Raw genomic sequence first — 14,199 nt, 5'->3', positions numbered from 1 at the left:
AGGGCCCTGGTGGTGTATGAACCCAAGGGAATCTCCTGGTCTGCAAGTTGTGAAGACCATGGGAAAAGTGTAGTATCTGCGGCTGGAGTGCACCATTCCTGACATCACAGTCCCTCATGGCTTCCCTTAGCCAGGGGAGGGAGTTCCCCAACTCCTTGCAATTCCAGGGTGAGGCAATGCCCCAGCCTGCATTGGCTCTCTCTCCATTGGCTGTACCCACTGTCTAACCAGTCCCAGTGAGATGAGCCAGGTACCTCAATTGGAAATGCTAGATATCACCCACCTTCTGCATTGATCTCCCTGGGAGCTGCAGACTAGAGCTGTTCCTATTTGCCATCTTGCCCACAACTCCCAAATCTGTTTTTAAAAAAGGGAAAAGAAGGATGGGTGCGGTGGCTCATGCCTGTAATCTCAGCACTTTGGGAGGCCAAGGCGGGCAGATCACCTGAGGTCAGGTGTTCAAGACCAGCCTGACCAACATGCAGAAACCCTATCTCTACTAAAAACACAAAATTAGCTGGGCGTGGTGGTGCATGCCTGTAATCCCAGTTACTCAGGAGGCTGAAGCAGGAGAATCACTTGCACCCGGGAAGCAGAGGTGCAATGAGCTGAGATTGTGCCATTGCACTCCAGCCTGGGCAACAAGAGCAAAATTCCATCTCGGAAAAAAGAAAAAAAGGAAAAAGACAAGCTGAGTTTAGCAAGAATCCTACTCATATGGAAGTCATATTCATTGAGCACTTCCTACATGCAGAGTTCGATATTATTTATTGTTCCTTAAAATAATGCCCAACATTGCTCAACCATAATTGTCAATGACATTTGATGGATGGATGATCTAATGAACAGGCATTTGAAATATCTTTGTAACTTCCTATTTAATTATGTTTGTACATAATTAACTCGTGTTGTTATCTAAAAAACAGAAACATGAACTTTTACTTTAAAAAGGGTACATATCAAGAAGATCTTGAGATAAAGGTGTGAGTGCACGTGTTTGATTTGAGAGGTGATCTCAGGAGACACCAGTAGAGGAGAGTGAATGAAAAGGCAATCCTTGGGACATAGATGAGGAGGTTTCCACTATAGACAAGCAAGAGTCAGTGTCAATATGGGAAAACATGTTTCAGAGTCGGCCCACCCAAGAAGTCAGGAAGCTGGGGTGTGCACCAACTCCCATTTATTGGTGGCTGAGGGATGCTCCCATGGATGGCAACTGCCCAGCAATTCCAGTCTGCCCTGGACTCTAGCTCAGCTGCTCCCATTTCCAGAGGCATACTACCAGCAAGACTTCTTTAGTAGGAATGGCGAGTGTCAAGGTCGTATGGATGAGGCATCTTCTGTACCTGCTACTGATAAGTATATCAAGTAATTTACTACTACTTTTTTGATATCTACATCAGAAATGCCTCTGTACTGTTGCTTAATCTGTAATGTCAGCATTGGACACTATTATCTCTCTCTCTATCTGTCAATTCACAGGCATCATAGCTAGGAAGCCTACCACAGATTAAATAACCCATCAATATTTTTTAAATAAACAAATAACATATCACTCAAGGCCCAGTTCAAATCTCACTTCCTTCAAGAAATGCTCTCTAAGTCAGCACGGTGGTTCACACTTGTAATCTCAGCACTTTGGGAGGCTGAGGTGGGTGGATTGCTTGATCCCAAGAGTTTGAGACCAGCCTGGGCAGCATGGCAAAACCCTGTCTCTACAAAAAACACAAAAATTAGCTGGGTTTGGTAGCACATGCCTGTAGTTCCAGCTACTCGGGAGGCTGAGGTGGGAGGATCACCTGAGCCCGGGGAAATCAAGGCTGCAGTGAGTGATGTTGGTGCCACTGCACGCCAGCCTGGGCTACACAGTGAGACCCTGTCACAAAAAAAGAAATACTCTGTAATTTTCCCTTAGAAATACTTTCTAAATTTCCCAGAACACTTTGCACTTCAATTATAGCCCCTTGCTCTTCATCTTTTCTTCTTGAGAATAATTTGCCTGTTCCTGGGCCCGCAGCTCATCAGCAAGGATCTGGTCAACACAGGCAGAGTGAGAGTCAGCAGTTTTTAGCTATCATCTGTGACTAGGTGGGTGAGCCTAATTTTCAGGCGCAGTACTAGGAAGCTTCTTGCTCCTGTGTTCATGCTTCTAAGCCATGCTATTCCAGTTCAACTTTCACAGCAACGAAGCCAATCTTGATTTGTGTGACTTCTCTGCTTTTGTCAATTGGTTCTGAACTTAGGCGGGAAAGAGGGTTCTTATTTATCGTGTCCCTCTCAAATTCCTACCCATATATTGCAGAGACTTCAAGCTTCCAAAACAGTATTGGAAGGAACACTTCCACAATCCAAGGACAGTATTGGAAGGAACACTTCCACAATCCAAGGCATTTAGGATTCTCATGGATAATAACCCCTGCTGAAGGTGACCTCTTGATGAAAATGCCTACAAACTGATGAAGAAACAAACCACCATGAGGGAGAGTCAGCATGTGCCACAATGAGAGAATGCACTGCCCTGATCCCAGAGAGAACAGAAAAATCTGTATATGACATATGTGCTCCTTCAAATATAATCCCAGTCCACTCTCTGCAGGCTAGAAAGAGTGATATTATCAAAAAACACAAATCAGATGCCTCCCACATCCCATCCCTGCTTAATCTTCTGTGATGGCTTCCCATTGTGCTTAGAATAAATATAAGCTTTCTAGGTTATCCTGTAGGTGTGGGCCCTCCCAACCTCACCAGCTGGATTCAAAAACACCTGTCAACTCCATCTCCTCACAAGTTTTTCAGATTCTAGAGCACGTCATTCCTTGCGCACATTGATTCTTCAGCCCAGAACTCCTTCCTGGTTCTTCTTTAGGTATCTAGTTTCCCTATACTTATATTCTCTAGAATTCACCTCAATCATTAATTTCTCACAGAAGATTCCTCTGACCATCCTCCTGAGATCAAATCTTTTTATTTACTTGTCAACTCTTATTACATGCATAGCACCAAGTTCCTTTTCTTCCCCATATTTATCAGAATTGTGTGTCTACCATTGTGTGGTCATTTCATCAAGGTTATTCAGTGGAATGTTTACTCTTTTAAGTCAAACTCTGTTCTTTGGCTGGATGCAGTGGCTCACTCCTGTGATCCCAGCACTTTGGGAGCCAAGGCGGGCAGATCACGAGGTCAGGAGTTTGAGACCAGCTTGCTCAATATGGTGAAACCCCGTCTCTACTAAAAATACAAAAAAAATTAGCCAAGCATAGTGACATGCACCTGTAGTCTCAGCCACTTGGGAGGCTGAGGCAGGAGAATTGCTTGAACCTGGGAGGTGGAGGTTGCAGTGAGCCGAGATTGCACCACTGCACTCCAGCCTGGATGACAGAGCAAGACTCTGTCTCGAAAAAAAAAGTCTGTTCTTTGCATCCTCTGTACCTAATATTGTGCTCAGTGTCGTGAAGATGCCTCTTGAATGTTTCTTGTATGAGTGGGTAAGTAGATGTCTCTTGAATGAATGAGTGTGGCAGACCCATTTATCAGCTGCTGTGAGTGTGACCTGATCGTGGCTCACAACTGCACCCCTTCCCTGGAGAATTGCCTTTGGCTGATAAAGGTCACCTCAATGGAAGAATAAATGCCCTAGAGCAGTCTGAAGCTAATGACTGTTGATATGAGTACAAAAAGCTGGTTTCCCACAAGGAGATGTCACTTCCCACCCTTTAGGATGGCTACAATGAAAAAGATAGATAATGACAAGTGTTGGTGAGGATGTGGAGAAATTGGAACCCACATTCATTACTGGTGGGAATGTAAAATGGGTGGCCACTGTGGAAAACAGTTTGGTAGTTTCTCAAAAAGTTAAATGTAGAATTATCATATCATTCAGCAATTCTACTCCTATGTACATACTCAAGGGAATTGAAAGAAGTATTTAAACAAAAACCTTGTACACAAATATTTATAGAAGAACTTTCAGGAGTGCCAAAATGTGGAAACCTTCCAAATGTCCATCAACCGATGAATGGATAAACAAAATGTGCTGGGGCATTGTGGCTCACACCTGTAATCCCTGCACTTTGGGAGGCCGAGGAGGGCAGATCACTTGAGGTCAGGAGTTCAAGACCAGCCTGGTCAACATGACAAAACCCCATCCTACTAAAAATACAAAAATAGCCAGGTGTGGTGGTGCACACCTGTAATTCCAGTTATTCAGGAGGCTGAGGCACGAGAATCACTTGAACCCAGGAGGTGGAAGCTGCAGTGAGCTGAGATCATACCACTGTACTCCAGCCTGGGTGACAGAGTGAGATTCTATCTCAAAAAAAAAAAGTAGCATATGCATGCAATGAAATATTATTCAGTCTTAAAAAGAAATGAGTACATATGCAAATCCATAGGGACAGAAAGCAGATGACTGGTTGCCAGGGGCTGAAGGGAGGAGAGAATGGGAGTGAAAACTAATGGATATAGGATTTCCTTTTAGGGTGAAGAAAAAGTACCAAAATTAGACGGTGATTCTGGTTGCACAACATTGTGAATGTACCTAATGCTACTACTCAATTGTACACTTTAAAATGGTTAAAATGGTATTTTATCTTACGTATATTTTATCACAATTTGTATTGTTTTTTAACAATTTTTTTGTTTTAGATTCAGGGGGTACCTGTGCAAGTTTGTTACATGGGTATGTTGTGTGTTGCTGAGGTTTGAGTTTCTAATGATCCTGTTGCCCAAGCAGCAAACCTAGTACCAGATGGGTAGTTTTCAACCCTTGCTCCCCTCTTCCCCTTCCCCCTTTTAGAATCCCTAGTATCAGCCGGGCACGGTGGCTCATGCCTATAATCCCAGCACTTTGGGAGGCTGAGGTGGCAGATCACGAGGTCAGGAGATCGAGACTATCCCGGCTAACATGGTGAAACCCTATCTCTACTAAAACTACAAAAAAATTAGCCAGGTGTGGTGGCACACGCCTGTAGTCCCAGCTACTTGGAAGGCTGAGGCAGGAGAATCACTTGAACCCAGGAGGTGGAGGTTGCAGTGAGCCAAGATTGCATCACTGCACTTCAGCCTGGGCAACAGAGTCAGACCCCATCTCAAAAAAAAAAAAAAAAAAAAAAAAGAATGCATCTGTTACCCTAACTTTGTGTCTATTTGTAACCAATGTTTAGCCCCTACTCATAGGTGAGAACATGTGGTATTTGGTTTTCTGTTTCTACATTAATTTGCTTACATCCATGTTGCTGCAAAGGATGTTATTTCATTCCTTTTTATGGCTGTATAGTATTCCATGGTGTATATGTGTCACATTTTCTTTGTAAAATCCACCACTGATGAGCACCTAGGTTGATTCCATTTGTTTGCTATTATGTGACAACTTTTAGAAAGAGCTGGCACTTTGCTGCCTCAAGGCAAAGATGGCCCTGTGTTTGGACACATGCTCCAGCATCCCGCACTGATCAGGCCAACTTTAGACCTTACCTGGCACATCCTTGCTCGGCTCTTCCTCTCCCCTATCTGGTACTCTTCTCTCCCTTTCAGGTTTCTCCTAAGAGCAGTCCCTCCCTCAATTAAAAAATGGCATTTTAATCCTTCTCTCAGACTCCACTTTTATGGAGCATGACCTAAAACCATAAGTGCACCAGTGGATAAAATAAATGTGTAAATAAGTTTTTAAATTTTTTATTTCTTTATTTTTCTTTCTTTAGTTTAGAAACGGGGTCCCACTGTGTCACTCAGGTTGGTGTGCATTGGCATAATCATAGCTCACTGCAGCTTCCAACCTCTGACCTCAAGCAAACCTCTTGCATCAGCCCCCAAGTAGGTAGGACTACAGGCAGGCACCAACTCACCTGGATGATTTTTTTTAAGTTTTGTAGAGACAGGATCTTGCTATGTTGCCCAGGCTAATCTTGAACTTCTTGGTCTCAAGCAATCTTCCCACTTCAGTTTCCAAAATGCTGGGATTACAGGCATGAGCCACTGCATCCAGACTACATAATTTTTGTAAATGCTCAAGCCCGCTAAGCTTGGAGCTGGGATTCAAACCCAGATGAGGTTAACTCCAAAGTCCACTCTCTAACTACTGGGGTGCCTTCCCTAATGAGTTCACTGAGGAAAATATGGCTTTGTGTGGACAAGACTGTGGAGCTGATGATGTTCCTTTAGGGTCCACACTTCTGCCCCTTTTCAAGCAGATATTCTTTGAATATCTGCACCTCAGACTAAATGGTTTTTATCTCAGTGGTTTTTTTCTCTGCAACATCAAGCCCTGTGTAACTATTAAAACACACACACACACACACACACACACACAATGAAAACAGCCCATCCCCCAGCCCTTCCATGTAACAGAGAAGTTACTGTATCTAGAAACCCAGCTGTCCAAACTGAGATCGCCAGTCTCCAAGCATATAGAAAGATTGGATTAACTCATTTGTCCTTGTGAAGACATTAATATTGTTCCATCACTGAGCAGCTGAAACCCCTGATAAATCTCTATTTAAAGGCAAATTTGTAAATGCCTAAGTGTAGTCATAATAATAGTGTTGTAATTCTTATTGAACATGCTCAGAGCGGTGGATTATTTATAGCATCGTGTTCAACGTCAAACACTTCAGAACACAAATTATAAACTCTTAGAGTTTGGGGGAAGTTTATAGAAAAGGAGACAATAGAAGTAAAATCTAATTTGGGGAAATAATGGTGAGAAATTACTCAACCAAATTAGAAATCAGTTTTACTCACTTCGTGGATGGTGTCCAGACTGACAAACGAGGAGGAAGATGGATGGTTTTCCCGTAAATGCCACTAGCAGGCAGAAACAATCTAGTATGTTCCAATTCCTCATTCCTCTACATGGCTAGATATGAGTGAGAAGGCATCTTTGTTGCCTATTGCGATGTAACAAAGAGCCATAAAGTCTCAATGGCGCTTAATAATAAGCTTTATTTCTCACTCATCCATCTGTAGTTTGATTGGAGCTGAGCTGATCTTGTCTGAACCTAGCTGGGCCTGGTTCTGGGCGACAACTTAGATTCAGGTATGTTCTCCATTTCTCTACTCTCCTGAGGCTGGCAGGTACCTGAGACATGGTCTTCTCATGGTGGTGGCAGGCGTTAAGACCGCAAGCCAAACACACTGACACATGTCAAACTTCTATGCTTGTCACATCTACCAATGTCCCATTGGCCAAAGTAAATCCCATAGTTAAATTCAAGGTCAAGAAGTAGGTAAGGCTATTCTGTCCACTTTAAGGACAAAATAAGGCTGTAGTTACACTAATTTACTATGGAATGTATCAGTCCCTTAAGTTGCCATAGCAAAATAACATAAACTAGATGGTTTATAAATTACAGAAATTTATTTCTCACAGTTGTGGAGGCTGGGAAGTCCAAGAGCAAAGCAGATTCGGTGTCAGGTAAGGGCCTACTTTCTGGCTTAGACACAGTGCCACCTTGTGACATCTTCACGTGGTGGAAGTAACAGGAGATTCCTGTCAGGTCTCTTTTGTAAGAGCATAAATTCCATTCATGAAGGTCCCACCTTCATGACCTAATTACCTCCCAAAGGCAACATCTCTGAATATCATCATTTTGAGGGTTGGGATTTTAACATAATAATACTGGGGGGACACAAACATTCAAATCATAGCCTGGAGGAATGAGGACATAGAGACATAATTAAGTCTATTGCAGAGAGCCAATACTACCCAAATAGTGCTATAGTGCTTTTTTTTTTCTTTAGACCCAGAAAATAGAAAAAACATTATTAACAAGAGTTTTTGTTTGCCTAATTCTGATAATAATAGCTATCTCTCTTTGGGGAACTACCCGTCCCCTTTCTATATATAATTTAGTTAGGGCTGATCTTCTCTGGCCTCTAGGAAACAACAAGAAATGGGAGACTGGCCAATCAGAGGAATTCATCCTCTTGGCCATATGGTTTCATTCAGGGACGAGCATGTGACCTATGATGAGGCAATAGAAGCCAAGCTTGGGACTTTGGATAAAGCTGCCTAAAAAGCTCTTTCTGAATATGCACAGCATGTTAAAGTTTGAAAATAAAATTTAGTAACTGTCTTGGTTCATTTTGTGTTGTTAGAATACCCAAGGCTGAGTAATTTATAAAGAAAAAAGGTTTATTTTTGGATCATGATTCTGATCCAAAAAAGAAAGTTAAAGATTGGGCATCTGCTTCTGGCAAGGGCCTCAGGGCCTGTTTTTCAAGCCTTTCCAACCTCTTTCCCTACATACACATCACTTTCTGAGAAAAGTTTCATATGGCACTATCAGTCTGGGTTTCTCTCTAACTTCTCAGTCATGAAGTGACTTCATTCTTACAGTTTTACCTCTTGAACTCAGAAAATCATTTTAGAAACATCACTATTGTCATGGCAACATTAGTTAAATTAAAATGTTCTAAAGTTTTAAAGCATTACCAGTTTAGATGGAAGCCAGAGATATTTCTTAAAAATGCTCTAAGAACCAAACAAAAAGGAGATTCCAGAAACTAAATTAAATGCATAAGTGCTAACATTGTTTGTGCTCGAAAACCAAATGTTGGATGCCAGATGATAAGAAAAATGGGTAGTTATAATATAAAAGGTTGATAAAAAAAGATTGGATATTTCTATAATCTACTTTCCTGCTTCTCCAATTAATAGTAAATTTATTATAGTTTTCTTCATGATGATTTAGAATGCCAAGTTTTCAGTCTTAAAACCTCAGGGCAGATAAACATTTTAGGTGATTAAACACACACACACACACACACACACACACACACACACACATTTAGAAAATGATGTTCTCAGAGGCCTGCGGAAAGAAATTCACAACATTCTTTACAATTTCATTACAGAAGATGAATAAATGTCTGTCAAATTAGCTTTGCTCAGTCTCATAAATGGTGAAAATGCAAAAACAAATGCAAATAGCAAAGCACAATTTGTTTCCCTTCAGTCGAGTGATTGGAAAGATTCTGGTTTCTGCTATATGCAATGCAAGGCCCCATCAGAAATGTCAGCTCTGGATCCAGCTAGCATAATATTCATCCCTAAGGCAATTATATGTGTGTAGGGAAGAGGTGGGAGGAGGAAAGGGAGCAGGGCTGCAATAAGGACTCTATGTTTGCCTCTGGAATTTCCTAACTCTGTGCCTTCATGAAGTAATCTTGAAAGCCCCATATCCAAAAATCACAATTCTAGAAGTGTTTGATCTACATTCCAGCAACCAAGCTCGTTACCTAGATACAGGTGGTTTAAGTTAATGTAAGCATGATTATCATTGTTAATTGTCTTATTTAGTATATCAGCAGTATTGCTATGTAATAACCCCATGGCTCACTGGCTTAAAACAGCCACGAATGCCTGGGAGTCAGCTGATCTAGACTAATGGGCTGTAGGCGGCTCTGCACCACAAGTCTCTCATCCTCTCCTGAGAGCAATGGGCTATCCCAGGCATGCCCTTCTCATGGCATTAGTAGAAGTGAAAGGGATCAAGCAGAAACAATAGGGCCTCTTGAGGCCTGGGTTTCAACCTGGCATATCATCACTTATGCCTCATGCTAGTGATCAAAGTAAGTCACGTGGCCAAGCCAAGCGCCAAGGGTTGCAAAATATACGTCTCCCCTTTTGTGGAGGAACCTCAAAGTCACACAGCAAAGGACAGGCAGAGAGGATAAAATGAAGAATTGGAGCTATTAATTCAATCTATTATTTTATTTTAAAAATATTTATACATATATTTATTTCCCCTTATTCATTCTTTTTTTAATTCATTCTTTCAATAAATATTTACTGAGCAGAAAATGTAACACATGAGCCAGGTGTGGTGGAATGCACCTGTACTCCCAGCTACTCTGGAGGTTGAGGCAGAAGGATCACTTGAGACCAAGAGTTCAAGTTCAGCCTGGGTAACATAGCAAGACCGTACCTCTAAACTTGCATTTTCATACAATAATAAATACGTAAACAAATAACTAAAACAATAGAATGTCATCATAAGTTCTGTAAAGGAAATAAAGAACATTGATAAAAATAATGCAATAATGGAAGAGATGAGGTGGCTAATTCAAAAAGTGTGGTAAGAGAAGCTCACATTCCCTATTCCATTTATCTGCTACCTGATTCATGTATGTAGTGAAGTCATGAAAACCCAACCTTTAGTGCTGGCTGTACACCACTTTATTTGATGCCAGTCCTGAAACATGTTGATTAACCCAGGAGTATTAAAAATATTAAAAGCCCTCATAGTTATCTGATGTCTTACATTTACAATATGTTTTTTCAACTATTGCATCATTTGAGTTTCATGGTGTTTCTTGTCAATAGTCTGGGTAGGAATTAGATAGCAAAGCATGGGTAATAGAGGATGATGTGAGGCATAGGGAGAAGGATGGTCCCAAGAGGACTAAAGTTTACTCTCCAGGAGAAAAAGAAAATAATGAGAATCAGGTAATGGATGAGAGGTAGAGAAGATTTTGTAGGTTGGCAAGAGGTATGGAAGCTAATGCATCAAACACGTGGTTGTTGACATCTAAATACCCCTCCCACACAAATCATCATGGGGCACAAGGCACTGTGAAGAAAGGATGGAAGGAAGATTTGCTGGCTTCACATATTACCCCTTAGTTATTATTAAGTTTTATCTTTTCGCAGAATTACCATTCAATCCAACAATCCCATTAGTAGGTACATATGCAAAGGAAAAGAAATCATTCTACCAAAAAGACACATACACTTGTACGTTCATCACAGCACTGTTCACAATAGCAGAGACGTGGAATCAACCTAGGTGCCCATCAACAGTGAACTGGATAAAGAAAATGTGGCACGTATACCCCATGAAATTCTACATAGCCATAAACACGGAACAGAATCACGTCTTTTGCACCATCACAGATGCAACTAGAGGTCATTATCCTGAGCAAATTAATGCAGAAGCAGAAAACCAAATACCACATATTCTCACTTACAAGTGGAAGCTAAACATTGAGTATACATGGACATAAAGAGGAGCACAATAGACACCAGGGGCTACTAGGAGAGGGAGAGTGGGAGGAGGGCAAGGGCTGAAAAATGGCCTATCAAGTACTATGCTCGCTACCTGGGTGACAGGATCATTGTGTACCAAACCTCAGTAACATGCAATGGACTCCCTTGAACCTAAAATAAAAGTTGAAAAAAATAAATAAATAAATAAATAAAAGTAAATCAGGTCAAACATGAAAAATAATTTATGTTTTCCTTAAAACATAATATAGTGACATCATTTTACCTTTTTTTTCAGTAAGAGTCAGTAAAATGCATACAAAAGAAAGATGACCACCTGGTCTAAAAGAGATGAAATTTTTCAGTGAAAAGCACAATGAACAAAACAATATAGATAGGCATATATAGTTTGGGGGTTATTTTGTTTGTTTTTTGTTGTTTGTTTTTGATACGGAGTCATGCTCTGTTGTGTATGTTACAGTGTGGTGGCCCCATCTCAGTTCACTGCAAGCTCCGCCTCCCGGGTTCACGCCATTCTCCCACCTCAGGCTCCCCAGTAGCTAGGACTACAGGTGCCCACCACCACACCCAGCTAATTTTGTTTTTGTATTTTCAGTAGAGACTGGGTTTCACCGTGTTAGCCAGGATGGTCTCGATCTCCTGAACTCGTGATCAGCCTGCCCTGACTTCCTAAAGTGCTGGGATTACAGACCTGAGCCACCCTGCCCAGCCGGTTTTTTTTTTTTTTTTTTTTTTTTTTTTGAGATTGGGAAACAGCAACTCTGTGCAGTGAGATCATGGGAGAAAGGTCTCTGGTGTCTGGTGTCTGAGCATTGTGGGCCCCATGCCTCTTCCCTGTGGTTGGCCTCCCATTCCACCAGAGATGGGAATTGTGGAATCGAGGCAATTTATGTTTGGGGTGCAATGTCTATTTGTTTTAAAATCAGAAGTGGCAGGAGTGTTGTGGGTTTCCCCCCACCCTGGGAATGTTGTGTGTGGCTTTTATTATTTTATTTTTAAAACATTCAAATTACAGTTTCCCTTTCTTCTTTGCCCCCTAAGAAGAGTAGGCAGAATTCAACTGATACTGACTTTTACTAAGACAAATTCTAGATTTATTGACCTGAGAAATAAATATTAATAGAGGTTAAATTGGGGTCAATTTTTACTCCAAGAGATGATAAATCTTGATATATTTCTCATGGTTGGTTTGTCAATATGTTCTCTGTGCTGTCCATGAACTCCCCATCATCAGATTCTCCCGAGAAAAAGGCTGGCTCACAAGAGGATGTCAGAAGAGTGACATCTCCCTCATCAGCCCTTTGCCTTTTAAGGTACTTAGGACACACAATTGCATTGTATCCTAGCTTGTTATTTATAAGGCTTTGACCACAGCCAAGGTCAAATCATGTGTCTAAAAAAATAATGACACCACACACATAACACAAACACACACACAACCCTCTCTCTCTCACACACACACACACACACGCACACACATTTCATCCTCTCCAGGCCACCGACTGCAGTAAGACAAAGGTATAGAACCTGGTTAGTACATTCTATGACTTTATTTAAGGAAGGAATTTCTGCTTGCTCATCCACTAAAACTCTGAGGATGAGATTCTCTCCCTTAGTCTATCCACCTATTTTTGATTTACTATTAAAAGAACGGTGATGGATAATTCATTTGACAAATACTGACTTCCGAGTAATTACTCCTACCTCACACTTATATATGCCATGCATTTTAAAACCTTTTTATATATAACTCATTCATTACTCACAACCACCCTATAAGCAAGGCACAATTATTTTGCTTCCTCATCCCATATGCATGGGATGAGGAAACTGAGACACAAAGAAGCTAAGAAATTTGTCCCAAGTAACACAGTCAAGATCTATCTGAACTCTGGTAGTTGGGTTGTGAGTATATAAATCGTCAGAACCTCTTCCCACAGCACATCTCACAATGCTTGGTACTGAGAGTACCGCAATGAGGGAGACATTCGTGTGCTTATATACGTGCTTGTATGCATTCAGAAATGATGAGAAGAATACAGAAATCTCAAAGTTAGCAGCTGTTACATCTAGCTGGTAGGAACTCAGGGTTTTGTTCCTTTTTCTTTGTCCTTGTTTCCTACACTTCCCTCAGTTTTCTTTGTAAGGTAATATGGATAGTCCAAGAAATCTGCAAATAAGTGCAAATGAGTAAGGAGGGAAAATGCATCATAGTGCATTACAATTTTTTAAAGTGTACAATTTAATAAGCTTTAACATATATTTGCACATGTGACACATACTCATCATGGACCATATCCATTGCCCTCAAACATTTCCTCATGCCTCTTTGTAAGCCTTCCTTCTTGCCTCTATAAGTATTAGTTTGCATTTTTTAGAATTGTGTATACATGGGATCATACAGTGTGCATTTGCAATCTGGCTTCTTTCACTCCGTTATGTTACTTTTAATCGATCAAAGTTGCTGCGTGTATCAAAGTTCATTTCTTTCTATTGCCAAGTAGTACTCTACTGTATGGATTACAATTTAAATTGCCACTCAGAGATTAAGTTTGAGAGTCAGAAATGAGCGAGAGGATGTTCAAGGGACTGCAAGAAAGGATGCTTCCTTTAGAAGAAATCTAAAGCCAGTGCAGAAAGAGTTCCAGGACACAGTTCCATTATCAATTAGTAACACCTCTGAATAAGTGAGGAATTGATCCAGTTGCTAATAACAGAAAACTTGACCTAACAGTAGCTTAAACAGAAGTTAGTTTGTCTATCTAGCTATCTGTCCACTGATTTAAGTTTTTCCATAACAAGGGATCCAGGGAGAGGTGAGAGCTTGTGTTGGTTCAGAGGCTCAGAAGTATGGCCAATGCTGCTCTCAGGAACTAGCTCCTATCGGTCTGCAGCTCTGTCCTCAGCACGTCAGGATTAGTCTTATGCTTTGTCATTGCACGCATCATGGCTCCCATTATATGCCATCAACAATGTCAACACTTAGTATTGTCAGGGTTATTTTTTAGTTTTAGCCATTCTGGTGGCCATGTGGTGATATCTTACTGTGGTTTTTGTTTTCCTGTTTTGTTTTGTTTTGAGATGGAGTCTTGCTCTGTCTCCCAGGCTGGAGTGCAGTGGCGCGATCTTGGCGCACTGCAAACTCTGCCTCCCAGGTTCAAGTGATTCTCATGCCTCAGCCTCCCGAGTAGCTG

General features: G+C 41.2%; 1 long non-coding RNA gene across 4 annotated transcripts in view; it reads left to right on the top strand.

The window, feature by feature from the left end:
- LOC105492267 (uncharacterized) overlaps window positions 1–14,199 on the top strand; it is a 61,720-nt gene that overhangs the window by 8,707 nt on the left and 38,814 nt on the right. For 2 of the 4 annotated variants that reach the window (XR_011616441.1, XR_011616442.1), the window contains exon 1: window positions 6,963–7,033. The exons of the other annotated variants lie outside the window; for them this stretch is intronic. This is a non-coding gene — a long non-coding RNA (uncharacterized lncRNA). Of the gene's footprint in view, window positions 1–6,962; window positions 7,034–14,199 lie in introns of those variants that run through there. 4 annotated transcript variants of the gene reach the window in all.

Source organism: Macaca nemestrina, chromosome 18 (assembly GCF_043159975.1).
Source record: "Macaca nemestrina isolate mMacNem1 chromosome 18, mMacNem.hap1, whole genome shotgun sequence".
Lineage (NCBI taxonomy): Eukaryota > Metazoa > Chordata > Mammalia > Primates > Cercopithecidae > Macaca > Macaca nemestrina.
The sequence above is the reverse complement of the archived record's forward strand: the minus strand, read 5'-3'. Positions and strand labels throughout refer to the sequence as shown.